Consider the following 10,736-nt stretch of genomic DNA (forward strand, 5'->3'; position numbering starts at 1 on the left):
ATTATTATTATAAAAATTAGGACTCAGAACAACGTCATCACCGTCCACCGTCCGCTCGTAAAAAGGCATCACGAACGACGGCAAAATTTCGCGGGTACCCGATAAATTTTCGGGTTTCCAACACAAAAATTCACCGATTATTCGAAATATTTTCTGCACGAAATATTCATATCACGAATATTATTCAAAAATAATTCCTGCAAAAATCAGAATAATTAATTAAAATTCCAAAATGAACAGGGAACACGCGCGTGATGCGCACAGCACCACAACAACAAATTGAAAATGCAAGGACAGCCGGGAAATAACCCGGAGAAACAAAAACCGCACACTGCACACCATACCCACAATATTACACACACATACTCACATATATACACAGATATATGTATTAAAATAGGCAAAAATGAAACCGAAGCACAGGAATCAAACCAACCGGAGATAATAGCGGCGGTCGGAAAAGCAGCAAGAAGAAAGGACGGCGACTGTAGCGAAGCCGAGGAAGAAAGGAACCACAGAAGGAAAGAAACAGAGATAACAGAGAGAGAGAGACAACAGGAACCGAGAGTGAACAAAGAGAAAGGGGGGAAACCCCTGTTATTATTTTATTTCCTATTCTCTAACATTGCAACACCTGGCAGCATATTTACTGAGAAACAAACACGTGGCAATTGCGATAAATATGAAGGTTTAAGGGGCCGATTGACCCTGAAATTCAAAATTAACGGACCGAGGTGCGAATAAAACAACCTCCACAAATTACGAAAATAGTTTTAAAATGTCGTAAATATCCCAGAGTTTACAAAACATAAGTTTCGATATTTAAAAATAACTTTTGAAACACAATTTTATACCTACTTTTAACAATCAAACGAAACAACACGCGGGTGAAATTAATCCCAAAAATTTCCGAAATAATTTTAAAATTACTAGAATATTATGAGCTTAATAAAATATGAATTTCATGATTTTCGAAGAATTCTGGAATTAGATGTGGAATTTATAAATAATCACACTCAGAAAATCATTTGGAGATAAATAATTAGTGAAATATTAATTTCTCAATTTTATAAAATCCTAAAAATAATTATTGAAATTATAAAATTATAAAAAAAAAATTAGAGATAATCCAAATATTTATGGAATTAAAACTGTAATAAAATTACTTTTACAAGCAATAACAAAACCACATATCTCGATAATAAATCACAAAAATTCATACCATATATCAATATATCACAGATAATTAATAAAAATCTACACACTGCTGTCAAAAATCAATACACACATTTTATTTAATTATTTATTCAATTATTGCACTTTTAAATATTGAAAATGAAAAGAAAATACACGAGTTGTTATATCCTTTCCCCCTTAAAACGATTATGTCCCCAGAATCTGACTCAGCTAAATAGATGAGGATATTTATCAAGCATGTCTGACTCTAATTCCCAAGTAGACTCTTCTACTCGAGGATTTCTCCACAAGACCTTCACTATGGGGATCGACTTATTCCTAAGGACTCGTTCTTTACGGTCTAAGATTTGGATCGGTTGTTCCACATAGGACAAATCTGGCTGAAGCACAATCGGCTCATATTCTATGACTTAGTTCGAACCAGGGATATAGGGCTTCAACATAGATACGTGGAACATATTGTGAATGTGCTACGACTGCGGTGGTAATGCTATCTCATAGACAACCTTCCCTACTTTCTTCAAAACCTCAAATGGTCCTATAAATCTGGGGCTAAGTTTTCCTTTCTGACCAAATCGTATTAACCCTTTCCAAGGTGATACCTTTAGTCACACCAGAGCTCCTATCTCGAGGTTCATATCTTTTCTATGCAAATCTGCATTCTTTCTCTGTCTATCTTGGGCTGCTTCTAACCTGTTCCGAATTAATACTATTGCAATTCTGGTTTGCCGAACCAACTCGGGACCTAACACTTTCTTCTCTCATACTTCATCCCAATACAATGGTGATCTACACTTGTGTCCAAATAAGGTTTTGTAAGGCGGCATTCCAATACTGGTATGGTAGCTGTTATTGTACGAGAACTCAATCAAAGGTAAGTGTTCATCCCAATTACCCTTAAAATCCAAAACACAAACTCTCAACATATCCTCTATGGTCTGAATCGTTCTTTCACTTTGGCCACCTGTCTGAGAATGATAAGCGATGCTCATATTCAACTTTGTTCCTAGGCACTCTTGAAATTTAGTCCAAAACCTGGAATTAAATCACGGGTCTCGATCTGACACTATAGACACAGGCACTCCATGTTTGGTAACTATCTCATCCGAGTATAACTTAACTAGCTTTTCCAATGAATACCTTTCATTGATCGAAATAAAATGCGCAGACTTGGTCAACTTATCAATGATCACCCAAATAGCATCGTGATTTGCTCTCGTCCTTGGCAATCCAACTACAAAATCCATAGCAATCTCTTCCCACTTCCATTGGGGAATCTCCAAAGGTTGTAACAATCCACTTGGTCATTGATGCTCCGCTTTTATAGTTTGGCACACGTGACATTTCCTAACCCAATTGGCGATATCCTTCTTCATTCCTGACCACCAGAAATTTCTCTTCAAGTCTTGGTACATCTTAGTACTACCAGGGTGGATAGAAAAACCTAGAGTTGTGTGCTTCGTATAATACTTCATTCTTCAGTTCCGTTACATTAAGAATCCAAACTCTGGATGATAATCTATACAAACCTGGGTTATCATTTTGAGTACACAACTCTTCTCCCGTTAAAGTATCCAACTCTTGTTCCATAACTCCTTCTTGACATCTTTTGATCTTTTCCATTAATGCTGGTTGGAAGGTAACTTCATATAGTTGCTCCTGGCTCTCACTTGGTACTCGAACCTCAATCTCCATCCTTTCCAAGTCTCGTGCTAGTTCGTCCGCAATCCGAACCATATTCAACTTCTCTTTTTTGCTCAAGGCATCAATTACCACATTAGCTTTACCTGGGTGGTAGTTAATCGAACCATCGTATTCCTTAATCAATTCCAACCACCTTCTCTTTCTTATGTTCAAATCCTTTTGCGTGAATATATACTTCAGGCTTTTCTAATCCGTATAACGCACTTCTCTCCATACAAGTAATGACGTCATAACTTCAGAGCAAACACTATAGCTGCTAACTCAAGATTATGAACTGGATATTTCTGCTCGTGAGGCTTTAGTTGTCTGGAGGTATACGCGATAATGTTGTCGTGTTGCATCAATACACAACCCAATCTTTTCAAAGAAGCGTCGCTATATATCACAAAGTTTCTCGTCTCATCTGGTAATGCTAATACTGGAGTTGTCACTAACCTTCTTTTCAATTCCTGGAAACTTTCTTCACACTATTCTGTCCAAATGAACTTCTCATTCTTCCTAGTTAGCTTGGTTAATGGGGAGGCAATCTTCAAGATATCCTTTACAAACCTTCGATAATATCCCGTTAATCCAAGAAAACTTCTTATTTCCATTGGAGTCTTCGGTTGTTCCCATATGGATACAGCTTCAATCTTTACTGGGTCTACATTGATACTTTCCTTACTCACCACATATCCAAGAAACTATACCTCTGTCAACCAAAACTCACACTTGGAGAACTTTGCATACAATTGATTTTCTCTCAACTTTTGAAGGGCAATCCGCAGATGTGTTGCGTGATCTTCTGGAGTCTTTGAATATATGAGGATGTCATCGATAAATACAATAACAAACTTATCCAAGTACTCCTTATACACCCTATTCATTAGATCCATAAAAGCCGCTGGCGCATTTGTCAATCCAAAACGACATCTCTAAGAACTCATAATGGCCATACCTTGTTCTAAATACAGTCTTGGGGATATCTTCGGGCTTTATCTTCAGTTGGTGGTAGCCAGACCTTAAATCAACCTTTGAGAAGTAACATGCCCCCTTAAGCTGATCAAACAAATCGTCGATGCGTGGCAAGGGATACTTGTTCTTTATTGTCAACTTATTCAACTCTCTGTAGTCAATGCACAATCTCATACTCCCATCTTTCTTCTTTACGAATAGCACTGGAGCACCCAACGGAGAAACACTGGGTCGAATAACTCCCTTATCCAATAATTCCTGAAGTTGCTTAGCCAATTCTTTCATTTCCATTGGGGCCATCCTGTATGGAGCTTTGGAACTAGTTCAACTCCGAGTATCAAATTAATGGAGAACTCTATTTCTTGATCAGGTGGAAATCCTGGCAACTCTTCTAGGAAGACGTCAGGGAATTCTCTTACTATGGGAATCTCATCCAAAATAGGGGTCTCTTTCTTCGTATCCAACACATGAGCCAAATATTCCTCACACCCTTGCCGCAATAATTTCTTTGCTTAAATTACTGAAAGGAACTTTTTATCCTGCCTCTGTCCTTGATAACTGATTCTTTTATTATCTAGAGTGTACATAATAACTCTCTTTTTCTTACCATCAATATTTGCCTTATATAGAGACAACCAATCCATGCCTAGAATAACATTAAAGTCTCTTAACTCAAAGGTTATTAGGTCGGCAGGGAAAGTGTATCCTGAAATCTCTATGGAGCATTTAGGACAAAATTGGCTTACGGGCACCTTTTCTTTATTAGCCACTTTTATGGTCAAAGGTTCCTCTAAGTCTTCCAACATCAATTGCATTTTATTCACACAATTCACATATATAAAATATTTGGACGGTCCCGAATCAAACAAAACGTTAACAGGTACGAAATTAAGAAAAAGCATACCTGCAACCACATCGAAATCATGAGCTGGAGATTTCTTGGTCATCTTAAAGGTTCTAGCTCTAGTAGTACTGGTTGCTGGTCCTTGGGCACGCTCCTTCCAAAACTACCTTGGGTCACTGATTTGCAATTCCTAGCAATATGTCCCACTTTGCCGCAACTAAAACAAGTTACTCCTTGAGTCTCAGACTTGCACTCCGTGGAATAATGACCCTTCTGACCACACTTAAAATAGTTGATATTTTCTTGGCACTGTCCACTGTACTTCTTCCCACATGTCTTACAATCAATCATCGTCTTACTAACCCTTGTCGAGGTAGAGTTAACTGACGTGGTACTGGGCCTGGCCTGGGGGAAATTCTGTCTCCGAAACTTCTTATTCTTATTCTTTCCAAACCAACGCTGGAACTTCTGACTTGCTATACCTGATTCTGACCTAGCAGGTCCACTTTCAAACTTTCTTTTCTTCTCACCCTGCTCCTTTGCAGCTAACCTCTGGTCACTTTCTATCACTAAGGCAGCCTGGACTACTGAAGTATATGTTTTGAGTTGTAAAGCTACAACTCCACTCCTTATTTCTGGCTTCAACCCTTGTTGAAACCGCTTCGCTCGTTGAGCTTCCGAACTCACATATTCCGGTGATATACGGGCCAACTCCGTAAACTTTGCTTCATACTCCGTGACACTCATGTCTCCGTGTTTCAACTCCAAAAACTCCATCTCCATCGGACTTTGGAGACAGTCCAAAAAGTATTTCTCCAAAAACAGCTCTGTAAATCTGGCCCATGGAACAAGACTTTCTCCTTCTAGTGCTCGTATAGACTCCCACCAATAGTTCGAATCATTCTTCAGAAAATAACTAGCATAGTCCGTCTTTAATTCCTCATTCACCTTGGTGAGCGCAAACGCCTTTTCCATCTCCTTCAACCATATCCTGGAAGCAACAGGATCCACCTCTCTTTTAAATTCTGGGGGCTTCAGTTCTTGGAAAGACTTAAAACTAACACCCTAATTTGTCCCCCTCATCTCATGCTGCTGCTGGATTTACAGTTGCTGCTGTTGGATTTGCTGCTGTTGTTGATGTATGAGTTGTTGTTGTTGTTGTTGTTGTTGTTGCTGTAATTGTTGTTGCTGCTGCTGGAATTGTTGTTGCTATTGGGCCAGTTGAGTAGACTGCTGATGCAACAAATTCATCAATTCACTCATGGAGGGATCCCCAGCAGATCCGTTATTAGGTTAAGAATTCTTCTTTAGTGGCATCTCCTGAAACATAACAGTCATATATAAGAAAATCGATTGCTCCAAGCAGTTTATACATATGCATCAGGAGAGCGTTGCCACTAAGACAATATCCACATCCTCAGTTTAGTTGGATCCATCCTGAGTGAATGATCATAATCTAAAAATGCCACCAACAGAAGCAACAATAATAGTAACAACAATAATAACAACGCACAAATATATAAAAACTGAACAATGAAATAAAGCAGCTACAATACAATAAGCAACAGGAATCCAACTAGTACAACCGAAATCTAACTGAAAAGAAACCATCCAAATACATATCAAAACTAGCTGTCATAGCAGCCTCCGCCTACTACAAACTATCACAACATAATATACATATACAAGGAAACAACTACAGAACTCTTGGAAGCCAACTCTGAGCTCTGTATCTCTCTGCTGTAATCCTGGCCCAACCACTACCACTGCCACCAATAGATACTAGATCAAACAGTAACCACTTCACTAGGTCCTGATACTACACAACTCTGAACTCTGAGCTAATGAAACGGTCAATGGATCTAGCCCTCTCAACAGCCATCTGGGTCAAGGATCGCACACGGGCCTGCACCTTAGGGGAAGGGGCAGGAATGCCCTGGAATGGTGCAACGGGTACTTGATCAAGCTGAGCATCCAACCCCGAACTTTGTTCTCTGATAAAAGATGTATTCACCGCTCGGTGAACATGATAAGGGATCGGTGAAGAAGTACCACTAGGGGCTACAGGAGGAACCAAAGGTCTCGACGAAGAAGAACTGGGACCACAGCCGGGAAGAAAATCCCTAACAGCAGACACAGACCTACGTACCCAGTGGGGATGAGTACCGGGTCCAGGGATGTCTCTCGGCACAAAGGAAGGAACTGGTGGATGAGGCATAGGGGTCTCCTCAGCAACAACATCCAGGGTCCTCTCGGAATCTGAGCTATCCGGGTCAAAGGGATTCTCCCGAGATGGAGAACTCGAAATCACAATAGGCCACTGCCAACATAATAAATATACAGGAAAGACACAACCCGGTCAAGGCAGTTCTATCAAAACATTTAATAGATGTCAGGGTAACATCGTCGGAACCCTCGACTGACTCTAAGGGTTTGCCCCTCAATATGAGTCGCTGACTCACACCTTAAGACTTAATTCTATACATATTTGACATAATCCCTAACCTGGATCAGGGACTTGAACCTGAAGCTCTGATACCAACTGTGAAGACCTCAACCCCGGGGTCAGGAGTTGACGTCACCTAACACAAATACCAGAAATATAAACAACAAGATTATTATTAATATATACTAACTCGACCCCGAACCAAGATCCGATCCAGGTTCAAGTATGATTCAGGTTCACCTTATTATAAACCATTTATTCAAAAGTCTGACATACACTAACTTTATTCAGCAACTCATCAAACCGTACGTGGCCTGATATACACTACCTCTGAGGAGCCGGGTCCTGAAGGGGAGGGAACACGGGTCTGTCTGGCTGGTCTTCTTGGCATCTGTGATATATATACATAATAGGTTACAAGGGTGAGTATAATCGCTAAGCAGTACCAACATATAAATAAAAGAATAATAACAGTAACGTAAACAATGATAGGAACAGAGTTATAATCATGTGAACAACATTATATAATGGAAAGCTGAAATAACTGGATATCACTGATTAACATGCTTAAATCAAACATAGTGGTGTGTTGTGTAAGTACCAGAGTCCAATTTTAGCATGTTATTCACATTTGTAAAACCACTGTATCAATTATTTATACCATTACGGGAATCACAAATCCAAATCAGATACGTAACGGATATGTGAAGATAGTTGATCAGGCTATCAACACCAGACGGCTCTAACTGCCATCCCATTTACTTGTTTCGGAACTCAGAGATAAGCTAGGTCTCTGACCTGCTGGACTAATAGGTTAAAAATAATATTTGAAACACAATTTTATACCCGCTTTTAACTATCAAACGAAACAATGCGCGGGTGAAATTAATCCCGAAAATTTTCGAAATAATTTTAAAATTACTAGAATATTATGAGCTTAATAAAATATGAATTTCATGATTTTTGAAGAATTCTGGAATTAGATTTGGAATTTATAAATAATCACACTCAGAAAATCATTTGGAGATAAATAATTAGTGAAATATTGATTTCTCAATTTTATAAAGTCCTAAAAATAATTATTGAAATTATAAAATTATAAAATAAATTTTAGAGACAATCCAAATATTTATAGAATTAAAACTGTAATAAAATTACTTTTACAAGCAATAACAAAACCACATATCTCGATAATAAATCATAAAAATTCATACCATATATCAGTTGTTCACAGATAATTAATAAAAATCTACACACTACTGCCAAAAATCAATACACACATTTTATTAAATTATTTATTCAATTATTGCACTTTTAAATATTGAAAATGAAAAGAAAATACACGAGTCGTTATAGTAGTCTTTCTTGGGTCCCCTTCTACTTCCTTCTGTACTTCTTCTTTTTCAGCCTCAACTTCAGATTCTGGAGTCTTAGATTTTTCAGGAATTGCAACCTTACCAGACATCAATGTAATTGCTTTAACATGCTCCTTAGCTTCCTTCTTGCCTGCCACTTCAATATCACTCAGAAGCGTGCCACGTTGACGATTTAGTAATGCAGTAGCAATTTTCCTAATCTGATTCTACAAGGTCTTGATAGAAATATCTTCGCTCTTGCACATGAGCCTCAACTCCTCCAATTCAGATTTTTCATTAGCTTGAGGTAACTACTGTAGTTGAAGTTGTTGCCTAGGGGCATATTGCGGTTGCTAAAAACTAGGAGGGTTATACTATTTTGTTATGTATGGATGATAAGATTGTTGCACCGCATTCTGATTGTTGCTCCAGCTGAAGTTAAGATGATTGCGGTTATTAGGATGATAAGTGGCTGGAGCTTGCTGTTGTGATCTCTGAAAGTTGCTCACAAATTGAGCTGACTCGCTAGAAATAGCGCACTGCTCAGTTTCATGTGCCCCTGCACAAAACTCACAAACACTAGTGATTTGATTAACTCCCTAATTAGCCAAAGAGTCCACTTTCATCGTGAAATCTTGAAGTTGAGCAGCTATAGCAGTAGCTGTATCCACTTCCAGAATTCCTTCTACTTTTCCTTGTAACATCCTTTGCGTAGGATACTGGTATTCATTAGCTGCCATTAGCTCAATCAACTCATAAGTTTCCTTATAGCTTTTAGCCTATAAGGCTCCACCAGATGATGTATCGAGCATAGGTCTAGATTGTTCGCCTAAACCATTGTAGAAACAGTTTATAATCATCCAATCAGGCATGCCATGGTGTGGGCACTTCCTTAGCATCTCCTTGTATCGAGCAGAAGCCTCACAAAAAGATTCACCAGTTTGCTGCGCAAACTGAGTTAGAGCATTCCTGATTGCAACAGTCTTTTCCATAGGAAAGAATTTAGTGAGAAACTTTTGAGCAAGATCCTCCCATCTGGTGATAGACCCTGGTGGTAGAGAATGTAACCAGCACTTTACTTTATCCCTCAGAGAAAAATGGGAAGAGTCACAGCTTGATAGCATCTTTAAACACATCTTTGAACTTGAATGTATCGCAGATCTCGATAAAATTCCTGATGTGCATGTTGGGGTCTTCTGTAGGAGAACCCCCAAACTGAACTGAGTTTTGTATCATCTGAATCGTGCTCGACTTGATCTTAAAATTGTTAGATGCGATGGATGGTCTGATGATGCTTGACTAAATATCATTGATCTTTGGCTGAGAATAGTCCATCAAAGCCTTAGGATTATCTGCTTGATCTCCCATCTCTATTAAAGTTGGTTCCTCGATTTTCATTTCTTTTTCTTCTTCTACTTTCTTCGCCCTCAAAAACTTCCCTGTGTTCCACTACAACTTCTTTCTCAGCTTTATCCAGATTTCTCTTACGAGCCCGCGAATGCGTATGCATACACGATTGCTAGAGTACCTGAAACACGACAAAAAAAGAGTAGGTAAGTATAAATGTCTGAGTCAATGAACTTTAACCATCACTGATGATAAACATATAAACTAAAAGTTAACACCGAGTCTCTGGCAGCGGCGCCAAAAACTTGTTAGGGCTAAACACGCACTAATAATTCACGCAAGTATACGCGATCGCAAGTGTTATTCCCAGTGAACTAATAATGAGTTTTACAGAAGGGGGTTGAATGTAAAACTCAAAACTTTTTCAAGTTTTGAGCAGTTTCTAGTCTATGTGTTTTGATGAGAAAGTGTGTGTGAATTGCTTTGAGCTAATGCAGACATATATATATATATATATATATATATATATATTCAAACACAAATGTAAAGAACATAACAGACTTAAAAACTTTTCTAGTGGATTTGTTGTTCCACCAGAGATGTGTTATTTCAGAAAATCTGTGATTCAAAGAATTAAATCACAGTTGCTTCCTAGTACAAACTAGATGATTTTCTCTCTGGATTTTTCTAAACAGCTCTAGAAAATTCACATCTAATTACTAGCTGCTACTTGGTTTATATATCACCAAGTTTTTAAGTGAAGACAAAACTGTAAAATATAATTAAAAGGTTCTTCACATGTTTCTTCTTCATTTCTCTATCCAATGCAATTTAGGTTTGGCTGTGAATCTTTGAATACTTCCTTGTTTGCACCAGAATGGAAATGCTG

The 10,736-nt window shown here is 38.3% G+C and overlaps 1 non-coding gene across 1 annotated transcript; it reads left to right on the plus strand.

Moving 5' to 3' along the window:
- Positions 1-9,370: 9,370 nt before the first annotated feature.
- Positions 9,371-9,477, plus strand: LOC141722100 (small nucleolar RNA R71). The gene has a single exon (XR_012575131.1). It is a non-coding gene; the product is annotated as a small nucleolar RNA R71 (small nucleolar RNA).
- Positions 9,478-10,736: the final 1,259 nt, after the last annotated feature.

Source organism: Apium graveolens, chromosome 4 (genome assembly GCF_009905375.1).
Source record: "Apium graveolens cultivar Ventura chromosome 4, ASM990537v1, whole genome shotgun sequence".
NCBI classification, from domain to species: domain Eukaryota; kingdom Viridiplantae; phylum Streptophyta; class Magnoliopsida; order Apiales; family Apiaceae; genus Apium; species Apium graveolens.